Consider the following 11,225-nt stretch of genomic DNA (forward strand, 5'->3'; position numbering starts at 1 on the left):
AGGTTATCACAGAATAATCACAGAAATATCATTTTTTCATTAACAGGTCTTGTGATTGAATCCTTGTCACCTGTTTGATGTCAGCAGCTGGCTTGGTACAGCACTGATCAGCTAGCTGTGCTGTGCCTGGGTCCCTCTTATAGCTGGGAAATCACATCTAGCACAACCCCAGTAATACCCACACTAAGAATGAGAGGGCACGGGGCTGGGGTGGAAAAGAGACTTTCGCATCGTGAGACCACTATACATCAAGCAACAGCCTTCAGTTACTGAAAGCACCTAACAAAGGCATGAGCACCATCCACAACTAGGAGGTCAAGTTTATCAAATAGCCACTGGGCTTCTGCAAATGAGTGGGAAGGAGGAGTTTGATTATTGTTATTTATCAGAGAGACCTAGGAGGCATCAGTATGTGTTGGTCACTCAGAGTGGTCGGTGTCAATGCAGCCCTTCACCTGGAAAGCACCTTTACCAGATTTCTTCTGGGTGGAAAAGGCATCAGCATGCCATTACAGCCCAGCTAACCACAGATAGGAAAATACAGCAGAGATCAAAGCACTACTGATGCTGAAACCCTGATTGTAAAGAGGTTTGGTAAAACAAGTCTCTGATCTAACCTCTTCCAGGATTTCAGGTTATTTTGACTAATTTCTAATTGATGCTTTTGGGACAACCCCAGGCTAAATTACTGTGAAAGAAAGGAGACAGATGGAGGAAAGAACAATGGAAGCAGGCAGCCTGCTAAAACTTAAGTCCTACTCTTTTTAGCACTTCTGACATCAATAAAGGTCTGTCCACAGGAAGGGTGTCATGATGGAAAGCAGACTCAGAAATATTTTGCTGAGTTTACACAGCGATTTTCTGAGATGGCAGGGAGGGAGATGCCTCCTTTATTTTAGCCCTGTCAACTGTTAGAACAGAGAGTGTCTCTCTGGTGTGTTACGTTCTCGTGAGCTAGCAGACCTGTTGGGAATATAATGAGGTCTGTGCATGCACCTCCTGGTGTGATGTTTAAAATCTTCATTTCTAACAGCTTATTCCTCAGATGCTCTCCTGAATTTCTTGAGGCATAAGGACCAGTTGACTATGCAAATGAAAGAAGAGAATGTAGGAAATGAGTTAGACACAAAGGGAGTTGCTGGCAAATGCCATTGCTTCCTCGGGGCATAATGGTAAGAGACAGCTGCTACTGCCAGCCCAGAAGCGGTAGCTGAGGGGGCTAGCAGAGCTCTGTTGAAAATCTTTAGTCTGATGAATAACTAGGCAGAGGCTTCCTATGCTTATGAGGCAGGACCCCCAAACCACAATCTTTGATTCTTACTCTGTTGTTTCACATTATCATCTACTCTAAATGCACACCAGAGTGATAACTGATTGTTTTTGCAGTGATTTGCAAGTTTGTTGTCTGAAAGTCCTTTTGAAACAAGAGAAGAAAGACAGGAAATTTATTACAAGTACACAAGAACCACGGTCCTTTGTAACTCTTGGAAATGTTATTACAAGAATACAATGATGGCCATTTTTGCAGCAGGACATTCATTTTCTGGATCAAATATTTTGAAATATGAAACACCTTCATGACTCTAGCATAAATAATTCCAAAAATATTTAATCACTGTACAAGTTTTATTTTTAATTTTCATTATGGAGTGATTCCCTCAAGTAATTATCACAGCAATCGTAACTCTGATGCATGTATTTTGTTGTTCTGCCCAATAAATGGTAGCAGAGTACTGTAACTGATGTGCATGCATAAATATTTTAGGACTTTGTGCTTCTTAAACTGTTTGGAAATACTTATGGTAACCAATAAATACTGATACTTTTCTTTCGTCTCCAAAAGAATCTGTCACTTGAAGAACTGGCACGATGCTTGGAGTACCACTTTATGGAAAAAATAACACAAATGTTTATTGGTAGTATTAAAGGAAATGCTTGGTGTTTTTCAGCTCTGAGCAGAATAGCTGTCTGGAGTGCCACATGTTATGATCACCATACAAAGATAAAATGAAAATCCTTCCACAGGGGAACACCTTCATTTCAAACAAGGGAGAGACCAAAACTCTCAATATTAAATGCTAAAAAAGAATACCATCCAAAAAAAATGGGGAGGGGAGTGGGGAATATTTGTGCACTTTTCTCTTTTCCTAGGAGGACAGGAGTGCATGATACTTTCCAAAACACCCAAATAGAAACAAAGAATCATAGAGTGTAAATGAAAAGCAAAATCTGGAGAGAAAGCAAGGATATTTTCTGATTTTTCTGTTCTTCCCTCAGCTCTTACCAGAATTATGATAAATCTCAGCTGAGTTTTATGTGCTCACCAACAGAAGGCTATATCCCTACGGCAAAATCCTGCCCTCATTTATACCAGCAAAAGCCCTTTAAACATGTTGAATTTACTCAGGTATTAATGAAGACAAGCAGGAAAACTTCACGTGAAATTCAGAAAGTTCAATATACTCCATGCTTCTACCCACCAACAAATAGCAACATAACATTCCTCTCCCCACACATAGAGCAATCAAAACAAAAAACACCACCAACAAATAAAAAACAATGACCTTACCCTCTCTTCTACCCCAAAGCACTTCATAATTGTAAGTTGTCACCATTACTGCTGCTATATATATGAGAAAACCAAGATAAAGTGGTTGCCCAGAGAAGTCATGAAGTGAGCAGAAGCCTGATGACCTTACCCCCTGAACTGAGCTGAACCTACATTCTTGAAATCAGATTTCAGACATATGACTGAGTTACCTTGGCTTAATGGTTGCCATACATCAGCTGAGCCTCAGCAAAAATAGTTTAAATTAGCGTGTGCTACCCTACATTTGCAACAGCTCAGCTGCTACAAAGGAACTCATTAGGCTATGGTAACTTGCTCAAGTGTCTGAGACCTCAATCTGATGCTTTACCCAGTGGCCCACATATCTTCCCAAATCATGCTCTCTGCCTCCATGCCAATAAGCATCCTGAGCCCATCTTTCACAAAGTGAGAATGTGCCCAAGAAAATAAGCTCAGTACAGTTTTCCACTGGGATGCTTTAGAGGAAGAGCTGTTCAGATAAGGAAAGAGCCCTCAAGGATGTTTTCATTTCTTCTCTCCCTGACCTAGATTTGTATGGAGGTGCCTGCAGTTCAAATGAATTTAATGGATGGTACTAGGTTTATTTTTATGTCCTATCTTCATCTTCTGTTTTATATACATTTCTTTATTCTTCAGCCCATCAACAAGGATTAAGCTATTCATTGCTCTTACCTTAGCTATTGTAATTTCTCTTCCTTATGATCTCCTGACCTGCCCAAGATCTACTCCAGAACGTTTCAAGGAACTGCTTTTTCCTTGGAAAAAATAAAAATAAAGACATAATCTTATTTATACTGAACTCTATTGACCCCTCTTTTATTTAAAGATCCAGTTCCAAATGTCTCTATCCTTCTGTCTTCCTCTCTAAAGCATCTGTTCATCCATTGTCTAACAGGAATGTAGTGCAGGAAACTTCACTTTAGCTGGTACAGTGTGAAGCGCTGATACTGATCCTTGAGCCATGCATTCCTCTTTTTGGAAAGAGGGCTCTTACTCACTCTTTCTTGCTTGCTTCCTTAATTTCTCTTTTGGGGTGCTATAAGTGTATCATTTAACACTATTAAGCATTTCAGGATTCGGATCACATTAAAATGTTATGCAAAATTAAGTTATATTTTATCGCCTTTCATGGATTTCTTGTTATTTTGTAACCTGTAATATCTACCAAGAGAAATATCTGTGAAGATAATTAAATCATATTAAATGCAGATCAAGACCAAATTTCCCTATATTCCTGATCCAGCATAGCTCAGTGCCTCAAGTTTTCTAAGTTACTAGTTTAAACCCTAGGACACGAGTTATCTTACTACTATATCTATAGATAAATAAAATTGGATTGAACCAAGAAATGTTGGGCTTTTATAAAGTTCTTATTTTAAGATTTACAGTTTTACATTAAAAAAAAAATCAATTTATATTACCACAAAGTCATATTTTGGAAGAGCAAACACAGGAAAAGCAGTTACATTCTGATGCCACAAACTTAGGAGAGCATCTCAAGAAGAAACAAAACAAAGTTCTTTGTTCTAGCAATTATCACAGCAATTTCAGCAGGTAAATATAATTTCATCTTTGTGACATAGGTAAAAACATTGATTACCTTTGAGTCACCTCTGAAAATACTATGATACTTTCCCCAGAGATGTGACTCCTGAGTTCATAAGCAGCCAAAGTGAGGCTTAGCTTTAGGAGTACCTCCCAGGGCTGATGGCCAGGCTGTGCTAACACAAGGTCTGCAATTTCCTGGCTAAAGGAAGAAGAAACTAAGGATTGCTGCAGTTGTTATCACCTGGTTTTCTCCTCAGCCCAGCCTTACTAGCTTTGAAATAATGGGATCTTACAGTATCCATTTGCCATTCCTCACCTGTTCATTCAGCTCTCTGAGGGCATGTCTCATTACATCTATTCATAAGATGTCATTATGAATTTAAGTGTCAGCCTGTCCATTAGGACATCATGCAATCTCCATTGTTCTACATGAGAGCCAGGAGGCTCCTGCCAAAGGTTTCAAACTGGGCAGCAATGGTCGGGAAAGGGCTGGCCTCAGGTTGACTTGATACAGGCCTTGTCCAGATCACTGTGAGGTTTTAAAGCTGTGTATTCACAGCAAAAGCTTAGGGAAAAGAAAATTAAAATTTTGTTCTTTTGCACCTCCATGAGGGAATCTATATTTTAGCTCAATCAGTGGCATCACTCCAGTGATGGAGGAAATGAGATGTTCCTACTTGTTTACATCTAGATTCTGTGCCAGAAGCAGAAAAGCAAACAAATGAAAAAGAATATGATTTTTTATTTATTTTTTTTTTTAAAGGGAAAAGGCAAATATGGAAAGTTCCCCAGAACTAAGAAGAACAGAATAGCTCAGAACACTAAAAAACTGCTGGAGACTAAACAGAATACAACCTATTTCATTTCCCAGAGCCAGGAAGAAAGTAACTAGTTCATAAATTCCATCAGGAGCTTGGGGATTTTTGGTGTAATGAGTTTTACAGTTTCAGAGGAGACTGCTTTGCTAATAATTATGTAACAGTAATTAAATCTGAAAAAGGCTGTACTCTAACTATGTTGATTTATTGCAGCTCCAACAAAGTACTCCTAGAGTGTGCTTTGGAGCGTGCACCTCCTCCCTCCAGTTTTCTTTAAATTCTCACAGAGCACTGGGTCACAGATGGTCTGAGATGCGATATTTTCCCTATTAAATTCCTAATAATCTTTTTCCGAGGCTGAGTCATGGAAGCCTGGGGATTTCTCATTTTAATTAGAAGGTTTAAGGAGCTAACTCTGTTTGAAATTTCCTCCTAGGAGATATGGGTGCAGGTGATCCCATTCAGAAGAATGACACAATATCAAGGCCAACATCTCATTTCCATATTAGATTACAGCTAGTTTGGCATAACTCCTGATCTGGATGCTGATGATGTGCTGCCTGAGCAGGAGACACGAACTTTTACCATTTGAAAACAGGGTTATGTCTGAAGATGTTTTAGGTTCTAGCTGGATGTTTCCTACCCTACCACACTGCTCTATCACCCTGCATAGAAACCATTTAGAAATGTGAATTATTTATTAGTCTGACTGAAGCAATAATTCTATGTCATTTAGAAAGCAGCGTTGTTAAGGATTCTCATGCAAAGAGATTTACCATATTGTCCAAAGGGCTGATCCTTGTGGTATTTAAGATATCAGTGTTTCAGATGGATTTTGTCTGCAAATATTATAAGCTGTATAAACAGAACATTCACCCAGCAAAATGTTTTATGTACGGCTTTAGTACTTGCAGTACACGAAGAGCAACGTTCCACCCCTGCCATCCAAAGGAGGTTATTCTTAGGCGCTCATAGCTGAGTTTGATCATTTGTAAGAATGCCTGTTGTTTAAGAGTTAGTCTGGTGTACTATTCACATGTCCCTTGATAGTCTATTGTGAAAAAAAAGAAACTGCTTCTTAGAAGACAGCTGTTGAAGTTTCATCAGCCTACACTGTACAGCCAATTCCTGTGCTTTTAGGAAAATAATGTGCATCTCTTATTCTTCCAGCATGGCATGCAGTTGTCAAGAAGTCAGATGAGACATTGTTTGCCTTTTATAACAGTAGGTTCCTGGTTTTCAAAAGACAGAAGTGTCTGTATTTTGGGAAAATAAAAATTTTCACCCAGCCTAAGCTGCAACACTTAAACTCATTAAAAAAATAAGATTTTATTGAAAGTAGTTCTACAGCATATAGACTTGATTGTGAGTGGAAGAAATAACATTTTCCATATTAAATCCTGCCACTCATCCCGTCTCCATGATTAGACTTTGATGAGCTTCAAGTTTTAAATTTGTTATACATTTTAAGACACCCTGTATATAATTATTCAAAAGCTTAAGTCATCATAAATTGTTTAAAGGGTTCAATTTCTATATAAAATCAATCAACTCATATATGCAATTTCTGTGTTCTTTGTTGCCAAAATACTCTAAAGATCTGGAGTTCAATTTGATGGCAGGTAATTCCCTCATGTATCACAGAAACCAAAAGGCAAAGAATTGTGCTTTAGGCTGTTTTCCAAAGACCAAATCCATCCTTACCAGCATATCACGGTCTACAAATAGCATTATTCCCAGTGAAGTGTTTCACCATTTGAGAAAAAAGAAGAAGCCATGCTAGTAAAAAGTAAGAAAAGCCAACCCTTGCCTGGGATATAGCAAGAAAAAAGAATTTGAACCAGCCCTAGATTGTGCATAGTATTTTGTATATGAAACATCAATATGCCATATAAAAATATCCTCATGCAAAGTGCAAAACCAGACATTTCCTCCAAGTGCCCGAGGGCCCAGATGATGCTTCAAGAATTGGCTGGATTTGACCTCTTGCTTCATGACTCCCTTTGCCCAGGAAGGCGGTGGCTGGCGGTAGCTGCCTTGCCAAACTACTTGCATGGAAGCAGGTTTGCCTCTGTGATATATGTTTATAATACCATTTTTTGTAATAAGAAGGCAAGTACACCCAGCGCTGTAATTTTGTGGAAAATCCAATTGTGTTGATTTCCAAAAAAAATGATGTAGGGGAAAGAAAGCATCACTTTTCATGCCCCATTCACATAACGGTTGAGACACAGAATGAACTCCAGGGTAGAGGGTCAGCAGAAAGCACAGGCAGCGACAGCATACTTCTAGGCAGTCAGACATCCAGCTCTGTTCTCCCCACTGAAGGCCCAAATCACGAAAAGAGGAGGAAAGACAGATTGAGAATACTCCATAAAACGAAGAGTTAAAGTGGCAGGTGAAGTCAGGTTCTGTAATGAGTTAAAGGGAAAATGTCTTCGAGTTCTGATTAATGACCAGGGACACCTAGAGCTGCTTTGCCTGTCTCAGCAGTACATGACTGGTGCAGCAGGGTAATGTCTAATAACTAATCTTTGACACTAGAATTAAGTCATTTTGCAAGAAAGCAGGTCATTAGAAGCTAAATTGAATTATAAGTAATACTATCTCTATGGAGGATTGTAAATTAATTGGTTTTTAACAATAACATTTCTGTATTTTATTAAAGCAGTGTAAGAATTCAGTGAAGAAAAGAATGTAGCAGATAAACAGGGCAGGTGTTGATGATGCAAATGAAATAGATGACAGATGGTTAGTAGCACGATCACTCACTGTGTGTGTATAATGGATAGAGGTAATCAAATTCCTTTGTGAATTGGTGACTTTCTTTACATCAAGAACTTTAACTATGGCATGCTTATACAGCTTCTCCTTAAAAATTAACTCCACTCCTTGTCATTATCTGGAGGTGCAGGACACTCATATTTGCATACTGTTGCGAACAAAAGCCAGGCATGCAAATAAAACCCCACCCAGGGAAGCAGCTACATCGCAATGTGGCCATGAGACTCTGAAGTCTCTGCCATGAAGGAGCAGTCCAGGTGACCCCCGGTATAAAGGCTTCCCTCCAGCCTCACAAACAAACCACAATGCTGAATGTGACCCCACAACATGGCCTCAGCCCCCGAAACCCCAGTTCATGGGTTTGTATCAGAAGGAATAGCCAAGTCATCATGAGAGCAGAATAACCCAACTGCTGTTTACTGAGGGGTGCTGAGCCCAGCTCAGTCCCTGACCAATATACCGATTTTTAAGGGAGATTTATTTCATGGCACCACACAGCCACGCCTGATGACTTGACATAGGCTGCGAGAGAAAATAACCAGGCTCTAGATGCAAAGATATCACATCATTATATATCTACCACGCACACATGCAAACACACAGAGGGGAAAAGCAGAGAATGCTTGAGCCAGCACTTACTTTACAGAAAGCTGTCCTTGTTCTGAGCCAAAAAAAATGAGCAAAAATAATTGCTCAAGGACTGCAGACACCATATCATGAGCCAATCTAATAGCAGAGCAGTTTCCAAGATAAGTACAGAATGGATTGCTGATGAGGTAGGATATATTATCTATGCAGCACTCTCTTAGTGTCTAAAACAAAGACATGCCTCTTTCATGGAAGTACTCTTTGTGCAGCAATGTCAGCAGAACCCTTGCAAGATATTCCTAGGATCATTGATGAGGCCAGGTTCATATTGCCTCAGCCCTTGTTCTTGCAATTACAGGTATGGCACTGCTGCACCAAGACAGCCTCTAGATCTGTAGCAGAGTGCTGTCAGCACGTTGTTGTAAGAGTGGTGCAAAAGGGTGATGGTCTTGTGTTCATGGTCCAGCAAAGCATTCCTCAAAGGATCTGCTCTGCTGAAGCACCTGCATTGCGCACCCCTCTGCTCAGCACAGAGGGGTAGAAAAGGGTGACAGGATGCTCTGCAGCAACCCTCTGCTGTGGCTAGTGCCAGTGAAGAGCCAAAACTTCACCTAAACTCTAACATTGCTGGGTGGAAGGCTTCATTAGCTCTAAGACTAGAGTAGTTACAGGGCCAGTGTCAGCTTCTTTTATCCTCCTTTGTCATCAGAAGCTTGAACCTGGATAAATCACTCCCCATGCTTTCGAAGAGCTTTGCAATATGATGATTTTCATCCAAGTGCTAAAATATTTTGGTGCTAGGTGCTCTGCTGCACACCCATAGCTGTATGCAGATTTAGAAATCTGAACAATAGATTTTGGTGATTTGCTTAAAGTAAGCAATAGTTCTGCTACATTTATTGAGATGTAACTTTTTTATACCTTGAATATTTGTTCTTGAAATTTGAATGCAAAAATGCAAAAAAATAAAATTAGCTAACAAAATACTACAGAAATTATATATATATATATATATATTAACCTCTTTGTAGCAATACGTACTCATTCAGTCTTTCACCAGAAGTATACTGCATGAAGTTCAGCAAAATAACTCATGCAGCTGCATTTCTTTGTGGAAAAATAAGATAGCCACATTTCAATAGAAAGGAATAGACTTTCTTTTGCTGTTAAGAAAGCCACTGCAGCAGCATCAAAAAAAAAAAAAACAAAACACAAACACCATCAAGATATATAATACTGTGCTTGATGCTAAATGTCAGGAATTGTAGCAAGCTTCTGTGTTGAAGTACAGATATGCACAGATTCTAAAGAAAGTTTACTGCAATTTAAACAGGGAAATCAAAATCCTTCTCTATGCTAGATGGGAAAGCACATTATTAAATATCTTTTGGAATTCATCAAGAACACAGTTCTTGAAACTGTTTGGACCAGAATATTTTATTTTCCCCAGAAACTACATCTACTCCGTATTAAAATGAAATTGTATTACATTGCTATATCATTAGAACAGGGGAAATGCATGCACAATCCAGAGACTACAATATGCAACAAAAGATTGCAACTGCATTCAAGACCCTTTGATGTTTCAGTTTATTCATGCAGTATTTCTGTTTTATGATTCTTTAATATTATACAACCATTATTTGGGCTTATTCATTTCTATACTTATGATGGACACCTGCAAACAATTTAACAAAGTTAGGGAATTTTATTATTTTCCCTATGGGAAAACTGCATACTTCACAAAGGAAAGAATATGTGACAAGAAACTCTGCATAAATCCTTCAATACCGTAAGTATTTGGAATAAAACAGAATAATTGTCACTGAAGAAGAAGAAAAAAAAAAAAGCTATTTAGAACATATTTTTATCTCTGCCTTTAAATTATATCTGCTTAAGTATAAAAACTTTGTCATTACTAGTGTTGTTTCTGCTCCTTGCCTGCGCTACAGAGATGAAGCAGCAAAGAATGAGCTTGGTTATTACTTTTTAGGAAACATTATTGACAAGTAACTAAAAAATACATGGGCAGTGTGGTGACCCTAAGCTTTGTGTTAAGCCTAACCTTCAATGAAAACTGGCAGGTGAAAACCTGACCTGTTGCATTTTCACCACTGGTGGATGTTAACAGCTAAAGGAGAATGTGTTGGACTCTCAGATGGCAGGCAGAGCTTACAAGAGTATTTCTTACGGAAAAATATTTTGGTATAATCTACATTTGATACAGACTAGAAAGGAACAAAACTGCACCCACAAAATATCCATATGCTTTTTTAAGAACAGAAGAATGCTTCAAAATAAATGAAGTTAGATTCCATACAGAGGTATTTAACTGTCTTATGTTTGTGCTTCCTGATAGGTAAATACAAAGGCAGCTACCAAAGAGATAAATACTATGTGTGATTGGGGTGGGGGGTTATGTGGTAGTTAGAAAACAAATAGACAAATATGACTATTGTATGTGTTAAAATAGCATTTAACCACCACTGTTTTGACAAAACAGAAGTGTGGTCATTTTATACAAACCAGAGAGCTTAAAATCACTTCCCATCAGGGTAAAATTCTTCTTTTGCAGAGGCTGCAACTGCCTCCATGCTAGTCAGAATATAAGAAGGTCCATTAGGAGGCCACATCTGGAGCTCTGATCATCCAAGGTGTAGGTTCCTGCTCTAGCACGTAAGCTCTCACTGAAATTTGTGAAGGATTACATGCTTAGCAGGAAATAAGAATGTAAATATTTATTGATTTTAGCAGTCTTCCCCCCACCCCACCCTCTTCTAGGGTGACTGTGACAGAGTTACAGACACGAAAGCTGACAACATCCTGCAGGAGTCATGCATTTTGTATGTATTTTAGTAACTGCATCACAGTCTCTCAACAATGTTCTAACACTTTGT

General features: G+C 38.8%; 1 long non-coding RNA gene across 1 annotated transcript; it reads right to left on the reverse strand.

Moving 5' to 3' along the window:
* Positions 1-222: 222 nt before the first annotated feature.
* LOC310893350 lies at positions 223-4,848 on the reverse strand. The gene is made up of 4 exons (XR_014578918.1): positions 4,191-4,848; positions 3,263-3,345; positions 2,570-2,623; positions 223-1,084 (listed from the first exon to the last, which is right to left on the reverse strand). It is a non-coding gene; the product is annotated as an uncharacterized lncRNA (long non-coding RNA).
* Between the last annotated feature and the right edge of the window lie 6,377 nt (positions 4,849-11,225).

The sequence above is a fragment of the Anser anser genome (assembly GCF_964211835.1).
Source record: "Anser anser genome assembly, chromosome: 2".
Lineage (NCBI taxonomy): Eukaryota > Metazoa > Chordata > Aves > Anseriformes > Anatidae > Anser > Anser anser.